The 21,417-nt window shown below is 42.1% G+C and overlaps 1 protein-coding gene and 1 pseudogene across 8 annotated transcripts in view; both read left to right on the plus strand.

The window, feature by feature from the left end:
- Positions 1-21,417, plus strand: part of Abi1 (abl interactor 1) — a 91,571-nt gene that overhangs the window by 12,924 nt on the left and 57,230 nt on the right. The window lies entirely within an intron of this gene.
- Positions 8,290-9,352, plus strand: LOC110289283 (prohibitin 1 pseudogene; annotated as a pseudogene).

Consider the following 21,417-nt stretch of genomic DNA (forward strand, 5'->3'; position numbering starts at 1 on the left):
AACAAACAAAAAATCTTTGACTAGGAATTTAGATTCAGAGCCATTCTATTATGTATATTTAATTGCTGATGATCCTGTATTCTTGCTTTCTAGAGTCTGTGTCTACCAATAATTACTTACATGGTTGCTTTTAGGCGGTTGTTCAAAATGATTTTTAGGAAAGAGTGAAAAATAGCTTTTTACTCTAAAATGATGATATAGTCATTTTAAATTTGAAAATGTTTCACATTGGACTTAAAGAAATCTTATGAACACTCTTTTATTCTTGTAGAAGATCTGAATTTAAGTATCTACATGGTGGCTCATAACTAGGAGAATCTAATAACCTTCAGGCCTCCACTGGCACGAGGTGTGCATATGGCACATAAACATTTAGGCAAAGACTCATAAGCATAATTTAAATCCCCCCCCATCCCCAGAAACCTAAATCTGTTGTTGGAGGCCAGTGAGATAAAAGTATTTGTTCTGAAGCCCAAATTCTGTTTGTAGAGCCCATGTAGTAAAGGAGACAGCCAGTACTCACAGCCTCTGACTGCCACACATTTTAACACCCACAGATAAATGTTAAAAAAGAAGCCCATTGTTCATGCCTATGGTACTTATAAAACTCCCAATTTAGAATGTGCGTGTGTGTGTGTATACATGATGCCATGTGTAGGCCAGGCTGCTCCCTGTTTACTTGACATCTTTCTTTGGGTGGTGGTCGCTGCTGTAGCCACACTTCTTGCTGCAGTTTACAGCATAGTGTGCAGGTGAGCACTTGCTGTAGATCATCATGTCCTAGGTTTATGTACTTCAGGGCAAGCTGTCACAGTGAGGGCCAGTTAATAACACTGTGCATGCAGGGTAAACTCTTAATGTTGGACACAGTGCTGTCATACTCCAGCTGTTGTGCGATGAGTATCGGGTGTGATAACATTCTTGATAATGTTACTGGGCTTGATCTCAAGAACTATATGGTCTTGTGAGTCAAGGTCTTCTCAAAGACTAGTATCTTGTCTATTGGTGAGCTGCCCTGTTGAAGAAAAAAAACTGGGCTCAGTTCTTGATCCTGTTGTCTTAACCTCTCAAATGCTAGGATTACAGGTCTGTATCACCATGTCCGACTCTTCATTCTCTTATATACATTTATTACTTTTGTGAAAGGCTTTGAATGAGTACATTTTTCTGTCAAACTATGTCATTTTAAAAAGGTTTGAAGCCGGGCGTGGTGGCGCACGCCTTTAATCCCAGCACTCTGGAGGCAGAGGCAGGCGGATTTCTGAGTTCGAGGCCAGCCTGGTCTACAAAGTGAGTTCCAGGACAGCCGGGCTATACAGAGAAACCCTGTCTCGAAAAAACCAAAAAAAAAAAAAAAAAAAAAAAAAAGGTTTGATAAATCTGTTTTTTTTCTAACTCCAGGTTCCATTAAAATTTCTAATATTTAAATTTACTAAATTGTGAGAATTTGTCTTCTTATTTTGTCCTATGATGTTTTAATTGTTTTTTTTTTTGAGTATTAATAGAGTACCAAAAAAAAAAAAAATCCCCAGAGGAAACCGGCAAACTTTTATATGATCTCAAGTTAGAATCACAGAGTTTCAAAATAAATGTTTAGTAAAATGAAATGTATCTAACAATCTGTAATGTGCTTCACAGCAGGGGTATATTAGTTACTTGTTAAGTTATCCAGCAACCTACAAAGTGCATTCACCTTCTGTGTGAGGAGGCAGGAGGGAGAGAGAGAATATGAACGTGTTGTTTGTGTGAGTCCTGAGCAAATATGTACCATGGTGTGCATGCCAAGGTCTTAGGATTTTGAGAATCAGTTCTTTCCTTCTAACATGTGGGTCCTGCGGATCAAACATAGGTCATTAGGCTTGGTAACGAGCCCCTTTACACACTGAGCCATTTTACTGACCTATTTATTTATTTATTTATTTATTTATTTTAGGTATATTTATTTATTTTATGCATATGAATACACACTGTAGCTGTCTTCAGACACACCAGAAGAGGGCATCAGATCCCATTACAGATGGTTGTGAGCCACCATGTGGTTGCTGGGAATTAAACTCAGGACCTTTGGAAGAGCAGTCAATGCTCTTCACCGCTGAGCCATCTCTCCAGCCGCCGACCTTTTTAGTTTTAAAGATTTTTTTTTTTTTACTTTTTACTCTGGTTTTATGTTGTTCAGGCTGGTCTTGAACTCCTGATTCATTTCTCATTAGTTGTGCAGGTTAGCCTTGAAGGCCTAGTCTCAAGTAATCCTTTTATGGTAGGCTTAGCTGTGGGTAGAATTAAAGTTGCCAGCCACCCTGTCAGCATGTCTAGCTTCGCAACTTTCTGCCTCCTATTATTCATGCCAGTGGTTTTGTCTATAAGATGTAATCACTCTTATTTGATGCAGTCAAATAAGTCATGAAACATAATAGATAGTATAGAGAGAAACACATTGACACAACAGAGTTCCTCTCCTCAGCTTGATATGTCAAAGAAGACATTATTAGACTTGAGATCTGAAAAATGTTAATCAGGAAAGCTGGGGTTGTGGGGGTGCAGATAGTGGTATGTATCTGGACCAAAGGTATGTGAAAACAGAATGATTTGTAACAGTTTACAAGCTTGGGTGCTTTAGATTACACAAAGTAGGGCAACAGTCTGTAAGGAAGTAGTAGGAATCAGATTCAGCAAGACCTTATCAAGTCATTGTAGTGATTTTAGCTTTTTTCAAACCCTTAGGCTGATGAAAAGGTACTGAAAGTTTTTTTTTTCCTTCGAGACAGGGTTTCTTTGTGTAGCCCTGGCTGTCCCTGAACTCACTCTGTAGACCAGGCTGGCCTTGAACTCAGAAATCCACCTGCCTCTGCCTCCCAAGTGCTGGGATTAAAGGCGTGTGCCACCTCTGTCCAGTACTGAACGTTTTAAACAATGAGATGACACTAATCCCAACTCTTGGGAAGCTGATGCTGAGGCCGAGGCCATTCTTGACCACAAGAGACCCTATCTCAAAAAGGGGAGGTGGGGGCTGGTGAACTGGCTCAGGTGTTAAAAGTGAGTGCTGTTCTTATAAAGGACCCAAGTTTGGTTCCCAGTGCCTATGTCATGTGCCTCACAGATGCCTGTAACTCCAAATTCAGGGGACCCATACCCTCTTCTAGTGTCTGTGGGAACCTGTAGTCACATGCACATGCTAAGAAGTATATACACATACTTTAAAATAAGTTGGGCTAGAGGGTTGTTTCAGAGGTTAAGAGCATTGGCTGTTCTTCAAAAGGACTCAGGTTCAATTCCCAGCGTGCACATGGCAGATCACAACTGTTTGTAACCTTAGTTCCAGGGGATCCAACACCATCACACACACATACAAGCAGGCAGAACTCCAATGTACAGAAAATAAAAAAGATAAATCATAAAAAATAAAAATAAGTTGAAACAACAATTGCAAATCAAAAATAAAAGTTATTTTTGCCTTATGTGATGACATGAGGCTCACACCAGTAATTTCAGTACTCAGGAACCGAGGCAGCAGTATTGCTGCAACTTCAAGGTTAGTTGGGGCTAATAGTTTTAAGCCACAGAGCTACTAGGTTTAGGGCTACAGAGCAATAGATCTTGTTTCAACCTCTACCCTCCTGAAAAAGCCTGGAGCCTCCCAAAGCCAAACTAAGGTTACATTTAAAAGCCCAGAACAGAGTAGGAGGAAGCTTGAGCTGTACTTTGGAGAACTCTAGAAGAGATCACTAAGAGGGTTGGTTTGGAGGTGATAGTCCTAAGCAGTGGTGCAATTCTGGCATCAACATGCTAGGCAGAGACTTCCTGGTTTTCTGTTCTAGAAAGGAGAATGCTCCACACTATTAGGTTGTGTTGAACTGGTGGTTAGGAGGAGATTCATTAAACAATTACTAGTTGCCTATTCTATGGAAGGCTTTCACTTCTAGATAATCATGATGTGGTATTATGATGCTTGTGTTATATGGCTGTTTAGAGATCTTTGCTTGATGGAAATATCTAAGAACATGGAAGTTGGTCTTACGTGTGTGCACACATGCACATACCCATCTTCACCTATACATCCTCACCTATACCTTTTGATGTTTTGCTTTAAGACAAGGTATCTTGTAGCCCCGATCTAGTAGCTTTGAACTCCTGATCTTTCTGTTCTAGCCATTGATGAAAGACATGGGTCCTCTGAAGAGAAAGCTCAGAGATGCCTGGGCATATATATACCTGTAATCACAATACTAAGGATTCTGCGGTAGGAGGACTGAGAATTTCAGGCCAGCTTGGGCTATATAGCAGACCCTGTTCAAAAGCATCTTCTCCCTACAAACAAACAAAAACAACAACAGAGAAAGCTCAAAGATGGCATATTTTACCAATATTCATTCTCTACTGTCATAAAGCGATTATGCCTGAAATAGGCAATTTGCACTCATAGAAGTGAATCTGTAAAACCCCTCTTTCTCAACCATTAGTGCACAGTTGGTTTCTGACTTTCCAGCTTTCACTCCTCCACAGTGGGATTGATTGGCAGAACAGTGGGTTGAAGAATAGGAATAACGCTTGACTATTAGCTGGCTGTGTGGGCAAAAGTGGGGAGAGGGAGGGAAGAAGGAGAAAGGACCCCAGGGTCTGTCTCTGTATACCGTTGTGGCATGAGGTAAAGCTGTACAGTCTTTGTCTTCTAATGTTAATTTTGTTGTTTTTTCAGTACTTTCCTATATTATAGATCCCTGGCATTTTTATATCTCTAGTAGTTTTTTACAAATAATTTCAAGACAGATATGTCTTCCATATAGATTGAAAACTATCTTTTGAAAGGAACTTCCACAGTATTCTAAAGAGCCATGGTAGTGTCTGGAGAAGGCGATGTCTCGGCAGGTTTAGCTGTCTTGAATTTAAAAGTTGAGAGAACAGGGATGTTTGAGAAGCAACAGATGCAGCAGATTGTAGGAACAACATGACAGAAGGTGTGTTTGTGAGACCCGAGTATAGTTGCAGATGTAAGGGAGGGTAATGGAGTTGAATCTAAGGCTAAAATACATCTTAGCTGCTAACACTAAGCTGTAGAAAATTACTCCTGTGTTTCCCACATACAGCAATGGAAGTTACTTTATTCTTAAAAATTATGGGTTTTTTTGAAGGTATGTGCATGTTTGTGTGAGTCTATGCACATGTGTGTGTGTAGGGGCATGAGAAGGCTAGAAGAGGGTGTTGAATCACTTAGAGCTGGAGTTGTAGGTCGTTGTGAGGTACCTGACATGAATGCTTGGGTCCAAACTGTGGTTCTCATGATTGAGCAGCAAATATTTTTTTTTGTTGTTGTTGTTGTTGTTTTGAGACAGGGCTTCTTTGTATAGTCCTGGGTGTCCTGTAACTTGTTTTATAAACCAAACTCAGAGATCCCCTACTTCTGCCTCCTGAGTGCTGGGTTAAAGTCATATACCACACCAGATGGTGAAGAACAAACACTTTTAACCAGCCTGTTTTATTTTTTTGTTTTGGAGGGGACAGAGTCTCTACTAGCTCAGGCTTGTATGGAACTTGCTGTGGACTTGAAGAGCTTAGAATTTTCCTGTTGACTTGATTTTTCAAATCCTACTTTTTTTTTTTTTTTTTTTTCGAGACAGGATTTTTCTGTGTAGCCCTGGCTGTCCTGGCACTCACTTTGTATACCAGGCTGGCCTCGAACTCAGAAAGCCACCTGCCTCTGCCTCCCGAGTGCTGGGATTAAAGGCGTGCGCCACCACGCCGGGCTCAAATCCTACTTTTAATATGGGTTCTTTAACCTCCCTTCTAGCCTACAATCCACCAGAGGTGGTGGAAAAGAAAGGTTATTAGGATATGAGGGAAGTGGACCTGTTTAGAAATTGTTCTTTGGAGCAAATCTAATCTGTATTGTCAGGAAATTAGCAGTTCAGTTTACAGGAATCAGCAGCAGCAGCTTGATCCACTGGCAAACCCTTAATGAATACACCAGCAGTCCAGTTCAGTAGTGTTGGGATAGCAAACACGAATCAGCAGCAGTGGCATAACCTAGCAGAGATAGTCAGGCCTCCACCCAACCCACATGAGTCAGCAGGAGTGACCAGGGATGTCAGAAGCTCTCTGCCGTGCCTTGAAGCATTGCAAAGCTAACTATGCAAACTTGCTGAGTCCTATTTCTACTCTCTTCTTCAAACATCAAGTGTCTTCCCCAGGGGCCTTGCCTCACCACGTGAGTCTGTCTTAGCAAAGCTCCATGTGAGTCTGTATCAACTGACATCACTCTGCCAATCACCCCGAGTCCTCAGGAACTGCAAGAAGCCACCAGAAGCTTTTTTTTTTTTATTTTTTGGTATGTTTCTTCCTATGAAGTCACAACAAATGATGGCCATTAAGGAATGGCAAGGTATACCAATACCATCTAGTGTTGTCTGTGGTCTGTTGGGTCCTTCTTAACATCATGAGTCTGCTTTAGCAAACATCCTTTCACCTGTGACCGTTTCAGGAACACACTCCTTCACTTGTCTGCCCCAGTTTTGTCTTCTGACAAAACTGACTTTCCAAAGAAACCAGAAGTTTCTGTTTCATTTTCCTGCTGTCCTTCAAGTGATGGAGGGGATCATGGGCTGCACTATGCCAGCTCCATGCATTATGTGTAGTAACATGTGTAAAACCGATGTTGTGCCTTTTACTTATATATTTTAGTCCTTCATACAGAGGTACCTTGGTATAACTAACAGAAACCATTGAGTTAATTGAGTAAATGTAAGGAGAGTTTTAGATCCAAACAAACCACCTTTAAATGAGCCAATGATTTTAACTGGAGACTTTGATTATTAGGAACTTATTTTTAATAAAGTTGTGTATTTGTTCCATCCGTCCTTATTTTCCTGCTTCTTCATTCCCATCTACATCCCTATGCTCCCCAAAGAAAGAAGGGCAGCATGGTGCTGTCTCATAGTTTTTTGTTTTGAATGAAGAGGCACAATGTATTATGGAACAAACAAGATGTTTTTACATCAGAAGTTTTAGGAAAAGATTTACTTGATGAAAATGTCTTTTCATTTTTATTTCTTTTTAAACATTTCTTTTCCTTATTATTTTCAAGACAGTCTCATGAAGACCAGGCTAGCTTTGAACTTTAACGTAGCCAGTGGTAATCTTTAATTTTTTTATCTGTCTTCACTTCTCAGATGCTAGGGTTACAGTATGTAACCCCACGGTGGTTTCTTAGATGCTTTGACCTCATTGATCAATGTAATTATTATTATTTTTTGTTTTTGGATTTTTTTTTTCGAGACAGGGTTTTTCTGTGTAGCCCTGGCTGTCCTGGAACTCCCTCTGTAGACCAGGCTGGCCTCAAACTCAGAAATCTGCCTGCCTCTGACTCCCGAGTGCTGGGATTAAAGTTGTGCGCCACACTGCTGGGCCTATTTTTTTTTTTTTTTTAAAATGAGACCGACTTTCACTATGTAGTCCTGTCTGGTGTGAAACTCACTATATAGATTAGGCAGGCTTCAAACTCACAGAGATCTGCTTGCCTCTGCCCCTGCACCCCCAAGCTCTGGGATCAAATGCATGTGATAATGAGTGATAAATCTTATAATGGTCTTGTTACTTAATTTTTATGGACTCATGGAAGTAAGAGCCAATGTTGGACTAATTTATTATGAAGAACTCTTTAGTACCTGTGGTCTCTATTAACTTATTAAAACAATTTATAGGTACGCTCGGAAAAAATTTTGAAAGCTTATCAAATCATGCTGATAGCATCCAGAGACTTAATTTTTTTAATTTAAAAAAATTAAAAAAAAATTAAATTTGTGTGTGTTTGCCTGCCTCGGTGCATGTGTATGTGTCTTGTCTGTAGTGGTCAGAATGTGGAATTCTTTTCTTTTACCTTTAAGTAGATTACAGAGATCAAACTCAGGTTGCCAGGTTTACATGGCAGGTGCCTTCGCTGTATGAGCAACCTCACAGGTCCAGTGTTTGTATATCTTTTACCTTTAAAAATATTTATTTTACGTGTCCCAGTGCTCTGTTTGCATATACCCTTACATGCTAGAAGAGGTATATAACTCATTATAAATGGTCGTGAGCCACCCACCATGTGGTGTCTGGGAATTGAACTCAAGGACCTCTGGAAGAGCAAGCAGCTGGTGTTCTTAACCACTGAGCCATTTCTCCAGCAACCATAGTTTTTATTTTTACTTTAAAAATTGTAAACCATACCCAAATGGTAGGCCACAAAAACAATGAATCAGGGAGTTGCTGTGGAGGTCAGAGTGAAAGCAGATGTGAGTGGGTGCAGCAGGAGGAATCATGGCCACCAAGGTGATGGAGTCCATCAGAAAGTTTGGCCTGGCTTTAGCAGTTGCAGTGGACTCTGCCTCATAAAAAATGGGCAGAATCCAGTTATCTTTTACTGCTACTCTTCAGCCATGGAATGTTCTAGTTAGCAAAAATTTGTAGAACATCAGCATCATTGAACATTCAGCTGGTGGCCAGCCAGCTTCCTCATATCTAAAACAGCATTGTGGAGATCTGTGATGAGTGGTTGCTGTCATCCTCACCACAGATACCCTCAAGTCAGTCGTGGCCTGCTTTGATGCTAGAGAGTTGATCTCTCACTGAGAACCATTGATGATGACCTCACAGAGCAAGTAGCAGCATTGGGGCTTATCCTGGATGATGTGTCCCTCACACCACTGACCTTTGAGGAGGAGTTCACAGAAGAAGTGGAAGCCAAACAGTTGGTTCAGCAGGAAGTGGAGAGAGCCAGATATGTAGTGGAAAAGGCTGAGCAGCATAAGGTGGCAGCCATTATCTGGTAAGGGTGACTTCAAGGCAAATGAGCAGTTGGTCAACTCACTGGCCACTGCTGGTGATGGCTTAATTGAGCTGTGCAAGCTTGAAGCTGCTGAGGCTGTTGCTGTGTAACAGCTTTCCTGCACTCCGAACATTGCCTACCTGCCAGTGGGGCAGTCTGTGCTCCTCCAGCTTTCCCAGGGAGGCGTCCTCTGCTTGTACCTTCTCAGGCCAAGTGGGTCATGACTTGATTATTCTGAATGATGCCTTCCTTCTGCCCCACCCCAGAAATCATTGTGAAAATTCATGATTGGCTTAAAAAGTGTAGGAAATAAAAGTAAAACCCCTTTAGATGTCTCTCTCTCTCTCTTAAAAGATTTATTTATTTCATGTGTGTGGGTATACTGTCGCTGTCTTCAGACACCACAAGATGGCATCAGATCCCAATTAGAGATGGTTGTGAGCCAACATGTGATTGCTGGGAATTGAACTCAGGACCTCTGAACCATCAATCAGTGCTCTTACCTGCTGAGCCATCTCAGCAGCCCCACTTTAGATCTCTCAAAAACAAACAAGCAGCCGGGCGTGGTGGTGCATGCCTTTAATCCCAGCAGGAGGCAGAGGCAAGCGGATTTCTGAGTTCAAGGCCAGCCTGGTCTACAAAGTGAGTTCCAGGACAGCCAGGGCTATACAGAGAAACCCTGTCTCGAAAAACAAACAAACAAACAAACAAAAAAAACCCAACAAACAAACAAACAAAAAACCCAAACAAGCAATAAATGGAACAAACAGCAAACAAAAAGCATCCCCACAGTAAAAGAAACAGTGGACAAAATGAAGTAGCACCCCTGGACTGGAAAAATATACTTGCAGCCAATATATCTGACAAATGTTCATATCCAAAGTTTATATAGAGAGCTTACAGAACTCTGCAACACAAACCAATGATTAAACAATGAATGAATGAATGACCTGTGTAGCTATCTCCCTATGGTAGGCTTTGAAATGCCCAAGAAGCATATGGAAAGGTACTTAGTACTATGTGGGAGAATCACTTTTGAGTTACTTACCACCTTATGGTTAATAGGGTGGCTACTATGAAAAAGATGAGGCGGTGGTCAGGTAGCACTCATCTTAAGTCCCGTACTTGGGAGGCAGAAGCAGGTAGATCTCTTTTGAGTTTGAGGACAGTCTGGTCTACGTAAGAGAAAAACTAAGGAAGCAGTGCTTGATTTCTAAGCATCTGCTTGCACAGGAACTAACATGGCAGTGAGATGTAACTCCCACGAGAAACACATGCCATTCTGGTTGAGGTCCTCCTGAGGCTCACACGAGTAGTTAATAGTTAGGATCTGAGTTTCTGGCCTCAGGGAGTTCCTTGGAAGGGTTCAGGAATATCTGAGAAGTTTATGGCTCAAGATAAATATGATGAATCCATGTATCCACTCCTGCGCCTCTTACTTTAGGAGTGTGGATAAAATACTGGGATGTGGACTGCTTTACAGGTGTTGAACAGGACTTGATTTGAATCACAAGTCTTAATTTACATTGTTTTCTGGTCAGAAGAGAGGGTTTCTTCCATTCTTCTCGAGGAAGCCTTGCAATGAATTTTGACAATAACTATTGAACTTGGACTGTTGGGTGACATGACTTACAGTCTCACTGTTTTTGAGTCTAATACTGGGTCATTGGTAAGAAAGGGCCTACCATACAGAACCTCTGAGGAAGTTAAGCCCTGGTATTCAAGTGCTTCTATGTCTGGGAGGGAGCAGCTTAGGCCAAGGGGACTATGTCTCCTGAAGGAGCTTCTTTAGCTCTCATCAGTCTTTTCCACATTCTCAGGATTGAGGGTGCCAAACACGATAAAACTGCAGTGACTCCCTGGTGCCTTGCACATACACTGGATTATCTCAGTCTTAAAGGTGGGCCTGTAGCTGCTGTGGAGATTTTTAAGGATTTTGAATCTAGGGACTATTTCTTTAAGTAGATTACAAATTTTTACAAGTAGACTCTTAAGTTGACTACATAGGAGAGGTTTTCTCTTGGATGGTAAAACCTGTCTATTTCATAAAAATATCTACCTGTACTAAAGTCCTTTCCTAGATAGGTTCCATATCTTTTAGTTTAATGAGCTGCTGGAGGCCTCTGCTTGAGGGATTGATCTTTTGTTGGATGACTTTTCTAATGTCCAAAAATATTTTCTTGGATAAGGCCAGAGTGTTCTATTCTAGAGTTATCAATAAATCTGATGGAGAGACTTTAGAATATTCTCCTGAAGAGATTTGCTAACTCTAGCTGACTGTGAGAAACCATCTGCGGTGGTCTAGCTGACTCTCTTCTTTTGTACTCAGAGCTAGCTCCCCAGGGGAATATTGGAATCTCTCAGGTTCTAGCAGAGATTCTTCTCTAAAGCCTTGTCATGCCTGATCTTTATTATCCCAGGATGCTGTTTTTAAGCTTCAGAATCAGCTGCCTCATTTTCCCTGGCTTACAGGATCATCTCCTTTCTGGTTCTGAGCAATGAATTACTTCTATAATTCTGCTTGGGTGGTGTCATCCCCTGTTCACTTGGAACCGAAACTATAAATAAGTTTCATGGGGCTCTGGTCTGGCTGTAAATGCGAAAGTATTATAGCTCTTAGAAGAGAAGGGAGGAGGTCAGGAGAGAGAACTCTTGCCTAAGTGTTACAGCTCAGTAAAAACAGCTGCTCTCAGAGGATCCTTGATAAAATAACTTGTGCCCTTTATCCCATGTGGACAGTGACTTTATAAATATTTAGAAGTTGTGGGATTTAGGGGTAGATATTTCCTGTTGGCTCAGTTTGGGATATTACTGATGCTCTATTTGAATGGGGAAGGACTCTTAAGTGTTTTCCTTTTGCGACTGATTGCCATTGTCTTCTCAGTGGATGTTATGGTTAGGTGTTCCAGAACAGGCACAGGAGTGAGTGGATAGGGAGTGACTCGACTTATGCTTATCTCAAGTCTCAGAGATTCCCGGATCTGAGCTTATTCAACCTTAGTATTTCTTAAGTTTGTCTCATAACAGGGTCCCACATGCCCCATAGGGTGGGAAAAGAGACAACATCTAAGAGTCTCCCAGTTTAATGGAGGGGTCAAGTGGTGTTTAGAAGATTTAGGAGGCACATTTAAATCTGAACAGATATTACCTCTTTTCTGTTGGGATAACTCAAGGGTGTTAGTGAGAATAAGGAATTCAGCAAGCTTGGCAGTAGAGACCCTGAGGCAAGAGTGCCATGACAAAATATTTGTGAAAGAGCTCCCATTAGTGTATACTGTTAAATCAGGCTTCTCCAGAGACTGGTTAGTTAAATCATCGTCTGTTGTGGGGCTGTGGGTGTGGGGGAAAGAGGGGAGAGGGAGAGAACCTGTATCCAGCCAGAGTTTCGGTGCGCTGGGTGGGTGGACGCGAGAGGACTGCCGCATGCTTTTCGGTGGGGGGTGGACAAGAGGCAGCCCTAGGTATCAGGTTCTCAGCCTTGGGCATCCCACGCTGGATACCCCGGAGAAGCTGAGAACAAATGGGGACCCCTGGACGGCTCGGTCAGCTCCGGGCCGAAGGGAGGAGAGGGCAGGGGGATATGAGAGTCCTTGGTCTGGTCTGTGGCTGGAGCACAGGAAGGCTTTCTGGCGGGAGGTTAGACTTGGCTCCTTAGGAGAAAGCCTATCCCATTTTTCAAGCACGGCGGGCCTAGATGAGCAGAGACTGTCTGTGGTTTTAGAGCCTTATTGTAGAAAGGCAGGGAGAAAGAGAGAAGGTAGAAAGAGGGAGAGACTGGCCATGGCCACGTTGGGGGTCGGGGGGAATGGAAAGAGAAAAAGAGGGCTAGAGAGTAAAAAAGATGAGGGCTTAAAGAGAGTGAGGAGGGGCCAAGCAGTCCCTCTTATAGTGGGCTGGGCTATCTTGTTGTTGCCAAGTAACTGTTGGGAGGAACTTATCTGGCTCTAGTCAGGTAACTGTGGGGGTGGAGTCTAACCAGAATGCCAGAAGCTTGGGATATTGTCTGCGTGACTGGTAGTTACAGAATTATGGAGTTGGGGGCCCTGCCGTATCAGGCACCTGTCTGGGAACGTGGCTTGCTTTTCCGTCCCTTGTAGAGTTATCTACTGGGTCGCTAGAACAAGCCTCATTCAACCAAAATAAGATGCCTATCACAGTCCCACACTCTGTTAGGAACTTTTCACAGGAATTGGAGAGGTCCCTTTCCCCTCTGATATATGTGACAAGATTTAAATCTTGACAGGCTGTAAGGGTCACTTTAGGACCTTCCAGTATGGAGGGTTAGTGTTTAAGTAATTGGCTGTTAGATAGCCACTGTTTCCCCAACTACTTTTAAGCTACAGGGATCAAAAATCCAATGACTGTGACTGCCCTGAGATCACCTGGCCACCCCTCGTCTAAGTCTGTACTTTGATAACATACAAATTGTGTGACTATACCTGAAGCTACCTACTTACTTTCTGACACATACAGATAGAACATGCACTGAATGCATAGTTCTAAAGTAAGAACCTTGGAGAGGGCTTTCTTTTAAAATGCTTCTGAAGAGCATGCTGAGATTTGGGGATCCATGGAATATTTGAGTGCCTTTGAGTTTCCCTTAAAGCTTGATAAAGAGGCCTAGCTAGTCTGGCATATCCAGGAATCCAAGTTCTGCAATATCTAGAATGCCTAGGAAGGCTTACTTAGTTCAAAGTTTCAGGGAGGGTGAGGTGTAAAATACCTTGCGATTCCAAGGCTTGATGACCTTGCGTTGGTACAGTGGGCTTATCTTGAGACACCTATTTTCAGCCAAGAAATTTAAGAGAGGGGGGGGGGGCAGGGGTGCTGGAAGATCAAGTTTTTATGGCCTACTCAAAAGAAGACCATCTACATATCAGAGCACTGTGGTTTGGTAATGTGTCTGATCTTTCAGGTCTTGAAGAGGGGTAGGTAGCCCTACAGATATGGAGTGTTTTCATTCCTGTGGCATGGAAATTCAGGAAATTGTCCTGTTTGAGTGGCTCTTTAAATTCAAACAGGGGCTGCTGTGCTGTAATAGGATAGGTGGAGGCATCCCCGAGTTCTTCCACTAAATAGAAGGTGATTGCCTGAGGGAATCTTAGGTCATTAGTGCATAGGGATTGGGGACCACAAAATGCACAGGGCGGCAGCCTCACTAAAGAGAATGAACTTCTGACAGTTTCTGGCGGTTTGGTCCCTTCTTGGATTAGGAGGTGTGGCCCTCTGGGAGTAGGTATGGCCTTGTTGGAGGAGATATGTTACTAGGGTTGGTCTTTGAGGTCTAAGAAGCCTGTGCCAGGCCTAGTGTCTATTTCTCTGCTTCTAGTCTGTGATCAGGATGTAAGCTTTCAGCAACTTGGGCAGCTGTCCTGATCCTACTTGTGTTCTTCCATCTGTTCATACTCCAACAACCGTTTTGACTTTCACTGAGTGTCCTGGGGGAAGGAGTGTAACATTTATTTTAGCCAAGACACCTCTTCCCTTAAGGGGAGCTGGGGTCTCAGGGACTATTAAAGATAAAAATGGAGATCTCCCCAGGAACAGGCAAGAGGCTGAGTAATATATCTTTCAAGGGGCTGACTGATATTTGCCCTTCATAGTAGAATTTTGTTGGGATCTAAGGCCAGGAGGGTAGGGGACTTTGAATCAGGCTTACTTATGGACAAGGGATCTGGTGTTCTGCTACAGGCAAGATTGTACCAGGCTCCTCTGGATAGACTGGCATAGTGTTTTTGGGGAGGCTCCAGGCCCATTGGGGTAAAAAGATGACTTTAGTCTGTAGACAGATTCTGAATGCATGGAATCTTCTAGTGATTGTCTTTATAGATGAGATGGGTTCTGGGGGCCGCTTTTGTCTCTGAAACAGTGTTGAAGGTGGCCTTTTTGCTCACAGAGGAAGCCGACCTGACTTAGAGCACTGCCTGCTTCCTAGAGGAGTTGGGTTCAATTCCCAGCACTCACATGGCAGCTAACAACCATCTGTAACTCCAGTTCTAGAGGTTCTGACACCCTCTTATGGCCTTGTCAGGCACTGCATGTACAAGGTGCACAGACATACAAATTCAAAACATCAATTCACATAAAAATAAAAACAATAAAAAACTCAACATCTTCCTCCCCTCCCCTCCCACCCCTCCCCTCTCCCTCCCCCCTTCCTTCCTGCCTTCCTTCCTTCATAGGAGGAAGGAGGGCCTTCTGGGCTGGACTGTGTTCCTGGAAGAGTTCCTATGGTAGCTGGCAGTTCCCTGTGTTGCTTGTCTGCCTTTCTTTATCCTTTTCCCCCTGCTTCTGATCTAGGTTATAGAATACCACAGTAGGTGAGCCAAATCATTTAGTGGCTTGCTTGGCACAACAATCAAATTTCTGAAGACTGTTTTGAATATCAAGGGCTGACTGAGTAAAAATGTTATCTTTTGAGAGAACCTCTTTCTGTAATCTCATCTTTATGTTACACTTTTTCATGGCACAGCCTCTACAGGAAAGCCACACGGGTCTCTTCTTTTCATTCTGGCAGATAGTAGTAATTTGAGTGATTTAAAGGCTTAATTTTGGTCTCTCAGAGATTCTCTAAGGTAGAATAGAGATAATGCCTTCTATTCTGGACCCCCATCTAACATTAAGGCCCCACTTAGGGCCTTGTATAGGGACCACCAGCTAGCCAGTTGAGTTAGTATTTCTCCCTTTCCCCCGGGATATTTAGTAATCCACCCTCCCCAGCCCCCAGCATATTCTGTTACCTTTTGTTTCTCAGATGGGGTCAGAATTTATCCTGAGTAACATCACCTCTTTCCATGCCAAACCATAGAATTGAGCAATATATTCAGAAGTTTATACATACTGGGTTTTGTTACCTGTGTACCCAAGTCCTATTTCATCTTTTTTAGCTATGACAAGACTCATATTTATTCAAGAGTGGTTTAACTGGGTCATGTGAGAGTTACAATTTTAAAAGTTACTGTTTATTTGTGTGTGTACATGTAATATGTGATTTCCACAGCATACCTATATGGAGGCCAGAGGACAGCATGAGTCCATTCTCTCCTTCCATAGTAGGTGTTAGGGATCCAGATCAGGTTGGTAGGCTTGGCAGTATGTGCCAATCAGTAGGGTTCCTTTCCCTAACATCCTTGCTGGTGTTTGTTGTTAGTTTTATTTCTGTCTTTAATTAGCATATATTAATTTTTATAGTAGTCTTGTGACATTTTCGTACCTGTGTATATTTTTTGAACATATTCACCCCCACCCTATTCTTTGTTCCCCTCCCACTGGTGTTGACTCATTTCTTCCCAGCTTGGCCACCCAGTCCTGGGCAGTGATCATGCTGCTGTGAGCTCAGTCTTACAGCCCTGTCATGCTTCGGAAGACAACTTTCCACAGCACCCCACCCATCTACTAGCTCTTACTACGGCTCCAGGGTGGGCAGGCACATCTAGACTTGCCAGTCAGGAGTTGCCAAGAACCAGCCTCAGCTTGGAGAGGATTCTGAGGAAAGGGTGTCTGGGGGTGGTGAAAACAAACGACCAGAAGCTGGGTGCTTTCTTTTTCTCTGATTTACTTTCTCTAGATAGAGATCTCTAGCTAACTGTGTTCTGCTCGAGATAGTTCTCCAAGCAGTTCTCTCTTGATTCTCTAAGAAAATTCTCTGGATAACTCATCTCTTGTAGATCATAAACCCAGTCTTTTATTCTATATATCAATTCAGTCATTTACTCCAGGTTTCCTTTTGATTATCCTAAGAATCAGCATTTTGTCTCTCCAGCCCTTTAATTCTTGGGAGAAAGCAAGCACACATTTCCTTTTAACCGTGCAAAAGAATTCAGAGATCTGCTTGCCTCTGTTAAGCACAGACTGTAAGTTTTGTTGGGTGGTACCCTGTCCATTTCTACCACACACTGGGGTTTAACTTTGTTCTGTCCCAGGCTGACCTTGAACTGTGGAATCTTTCTGCTTTTGTAAGCATAAACAAAAAAATTAGCAGGGTGGGATCTCTTGCAACCACCACTTCCTACATCTTTTTCTCCTTCCTTGGCGTCTTTCTGACAAGTTGGCTCACCTCACAGCTGCCTTTGTAACTTTTGATTTGTGAGGTCCCTCATAATTTTATTGTATTCTTATATTTTTCATAGTTGAGAAATTATATATTTTTGAAATCATGGTCTTAGAGTTCTTTTTCACAGAGTTCAACCCCACATGGCTGTCCTGAAGGTCCCAGTGGTTATCATGTTAGCCACAGCTTTGCCTCCCAGATTCATGCTGTCTCTGATTATCATGAAGTCATTAATGTTAACAGGGAAAACCTTGTTTGAAGGGGGAACGTAAAATATGTACATTACTATACAAACAACCCTTACACCCACAGCAGCCATGGACACTTGTGGAGGTCCAGGCCTGTTGTCTCTGGACCTGGGGGCAGGAACCATGTCACTCTGTCCCTACCAAGGCCATGGCAAGTAGTGCAGAGTCAGAGTCCACAGCTGAGTGGTGATGATGGCACTTGTGTTCTGGATAGTTTTTTGTTTGTTTGTTTATTTTCACTTTTATTTTGTCAACTTGATATGTTAGAGTTTTCTGTAAAGAGGAACTTCAGTTGAGAAATGCCTCCATCAGATTGTCTGTAGGAATGCTTGGATTTCATCCTTTCCTATCTGTAGCTTGATTTTCTTTGTATTAATGCTCTAGCTATGGCTTTGAATACTGCATTGAAACAGTGGAATGAATGGGCACATTTGCCTGTTCCTGACTTTAGTTTTTCCATTTAGCATGCTTGTTATAAGTAGTATGAACTTTTTCTTTTAACTGTCTTAGCTAATTCCCAAAGGTTCTAGGAAGTTACACCTTTGTGGTTTTTTTTTTTTTAATTTTTTTTTTTTTAATTTCTAGAGTTAAAAAAAAAAAGTCTTATTTATTTTATGTGTATGAGTGTTCACTTGACTGTATGTTGACAGTGTGTGTGCCTTGTGCTCACAGATGCCAGAGGAGGGAGTTGTATCCTCTGGAATTGGAGTTACAGATACTGATAGACAACCGTATGGTTGCTGGGAAATGAACTTGGGTCCCATAGTGCTCTCATGATTGCTGAGCCATTTCTCCAGTCTCTGATTCGAGGAATCTTTAAATTTTATTCCTGATTTCTTCATTGGCCCAGTGGTCATTCATGTATGTATTTTTCAGTTTTAATGTATGTGTAGTTTATGTATTTTCTTGCTATTGATTTCCTATTTTAAATTGCACTTTGATCTGGTAAGATATAAGACATTTTGATTATCTTGTAATCTTGTAATTTGCTTTGTGAACTACAATGTTGTCTATTTAACTTAGCTAATTAATGAACTTATTTCCTATTTGTTCTTCTGTGTGGGCATGTGTATGCCATGGTTGACTGGACTAGAGTACAACTTGTTGGAATCAGTTTTTTCCTTCTACTGTGTGGCTCCTGGGATGAAACTGGGCTCATTAGGTGGCAAGTGCCTTTGCCCACTGAGTTGTCTGGCCAGTCTAATGATGCCTCCTGATGTCTAATTTTATTGGGCTTCTCTGGGCTGCTGCCGAGGAGAATGTATAGTCTGATTCTGCTGGATGGAATACTACCTGCATACCTGTTAGGTGCATTTGACCCATGGAGTAGCTTAAATCAGGAATTTTTTTGTTGACTTTAGATTGAATGTCTTACATGATGAGAGTGGGTGGGATATTAAATCAGGGATTTTGTGACCTTTTATCTCCACTGTTTATTTTATGAAATTGTGAGCCTCCAATGTTTAGTGCATATAGACTTACAGTTGTATACCTTCTTGAAGATTGTTTTACTTATTCATATATAATGCAGCTTTTTAAAATATTCTGTCTAATTTTGGTTTGAAATATACTTTATCAGGTATCAGAATTGAATGAAAAAAGAAATATGCTAGCCTGTGTGCTTGGTTCCCATTCGCTGATGCTTCTGGGGGAGGTTTTGCTAGTCAGGTGGATTTCTTGGTAGCAACAAAGAATTGAATCTGTTTTTAAGTACATTATAATTTGTATCTTTTTGTTGGTGAGTTCAGCCCATTTACATTTAGGGTTATTGTTGAGAGAGGTTTGTTAATTCTTGTAATTATGTTGACTTTTTAGTTGCTTGAATTATTGTTTGTTCTTTTCTTTCTACCCTAGTAGTGTTAGGCAGTTTCTCATTCACATCATTGAATACAGTGTTCTTTTAAGTATCCCACAGTTCTTAGTTGGTGGATGTAAACTGTCTTAATTTGTTCTTGTGATGCCTTATTTCTGAGACGGATTTGGTGATCTAGCAAATCTGTTGGAATTTATTTACTTTTAGGCCTTAAAATAGTCCCTCCCTCCCTCCCTCCCTCCCTCCCTCCTTCCCTTCCCTTCCCTTCCTTCCTTCCTTCCTTCCTTCCTTCCTTCCTTCCTTCCTTCCTTCCTTCCTTCCTTTACTTTCTTCCTTTCATTCATCCATCTACCCATTACAAAAGTTTAATTTAATAAAAGGTTGTAGGCTTTAATTTTTTTTCTCAACCCTCTTTTTAATAAAGGCTTTAACCTCCCTTCTAGCCAACCACCCACCAGAGGTAGTGGAAAAGAAAGGATTTGGAGGAAGTGTACCTGTTTAGAAATTTTTTTTTTTGTAGCAAATCCTATCTGCATTGTTAGAAACCAGCAGTTCAGTTCACAGGTCAGCAGCAGCAGCAGCTCAATTCACTCACAAACACTCCATGGATGATACCAGCAGTCCAGTTCAGTAGTTTTGGGAGAGTAGCAGTGGTGGCAAGACCTAGCAGGAACAGGCAAGCCTCAGCTGAATCAGCATAAATCAGTACGAGGAATTAAGACCACCAGGGATGCCAGGAGAAAGTTTTTTTTCATGCCTCTCTCATTGAAGCAAAGGTCAGCGAAGACTTGAGACCAAGAACCTTTGCAAAGCTAGCTTTACAAGCAAGCCCCCATCACTGTTGGTTGAGTCCTATGTATGCTCCCTCCAAACATCATGTGTCCTCCACAGGTCTTGCCTTACCATGTGTCTTGTCTTAGCAAAACTCAATGTGAGTCTGTATCAGCTGACATCACTCTGCCAGTCTGTTCAAGTCGGGGGTGGGGGTGGGGGGGCAGCAAGAAGCTGCCAGCGTGTTGTAGATAGCCCTGGGGCTAATTGTATTTGATGTTAATTCTGTTCTCCTGTGAGGGGTTTAGAACAAAGTCAGCAGTCTGGTGATATCCTGTAAACCTTCTTCCCACCTTAATTTATAAACAAATGCTAGAGCCAGTGATTGGGCTGAGAAAGAGGGGAAGGTGGAGCTGAAGGTTTTGGGAGACAGAGAGGATGGGGGGAGGGAGAGAGAGAACTACGGAGGAGGAGGAGGAGGAGGAGGAGGAAGAGGAAGAGGAAGGAAGGAAAGTAGAGCACCTGGCCTGGAGAAACTGCAAGTTATAAGGGACCTCTTGGAGCTCAAGTGTGCAATGTAAGGTGAACCAATACATGCATGCCATTAGTGAGGAATCCTTCACATCATGTGTCCTTTCATGTGCTTGGTTTAGCAAAACATCCTTTCACCAGTGTCTGCTTCAGGGAAACACACCTTCATGTGTTTGCCTCAGCAAAACACCATCCAATACCACTAACTTTCCAAAGAAACCAGAAGTTTCTGCTTCCAAGGCGTTCATAGGAAAATGCCCACATCCATTTATTTCTCTATCATAGTCAAACATGCCCTCTATGGAGGAAAGTGCACTCCAAGGCCATCACCACAGAACACAAGACTCAAGGGACCCGCCCTGTAGAGGTCCTTGGGCATGTCGGACACTCCTTAACTTTAGTGATAGCTTCTTGTCCATAACACTTTACACTCAGCTCTTTGAGGGTGGACCTTGCTCCTGGGACTCCTCAGCAGCTTTGCTGTATGACCTCTCGGTTTCAGCCACAGGCTTGAGGCTTATATCTCATTTCATGCTTTCTTGTTAGGTTTGCTGACAAGAGTGCTGAGTTTTTTCTGATGTGTTTGCATTTGTAGGTAAATTATTGGTTTTCCCGGATAGCTTTTAATATTTGTTTGCCTTTTTTTTTTTTGTAACCCTAGTTGGCTTGGAACTCAGAGAACCATCAACTTCTGCCTTCCCAAGATCTGGGATTAAAGGCTTGCACCACTGTGCCTGGCCCTGGCTTTGTATTTCTGACACTGTGAGTGAACCTGGCATAGGCAGGTTCTTCTTGATCATGTCTGTTTGGCATTTAGATGCAAGTGTTTGGATATCCTTTTCTTTAAATTTTGATCATCTTCTGTCTTAGCTTCCTATCCTCCTCCTTTTTGATTATTAGTTTGGTCTCTTGATTATATCCTAGAGTTCATGGATGTTTTGCTCATCCTTTTACAGTTTTTCCTTTATTGCTCTTTCCCAGATCTTTTTCCTTGTCTGTGTTTGTCACTGAGGTGCATTTCTTGTATGCAGCAAATTGTTGGGTCCTGTTTACATATCCAGTAAGTTCGTCTCTGTCTTTTTTTTGGAGATTCGAGTCTATTGATGTTAAGAGATATTAAGGAATAGTGATTGTTGCTTCCTGTTATTTCTTATGTTATTTTTATGTTTGTATGGTTATCTTCTTTTGGGTTTGTTGAAAGAAGATT

The sequence above is a fragment of the Mus caroli genome, unplaced genomic scaffold (genome assembly GCF_978045245.1).
Source record: "Mus caroli unplaced genomic scaffold, Mus_caroli_1 scaffold_2, whole genome shotgun sequence".
Lineage (NCBI taxonomy): Eukaryota > Metazoa > Chordata > Mammalia > Rodentia > Muridae > Mus > Mus caroli.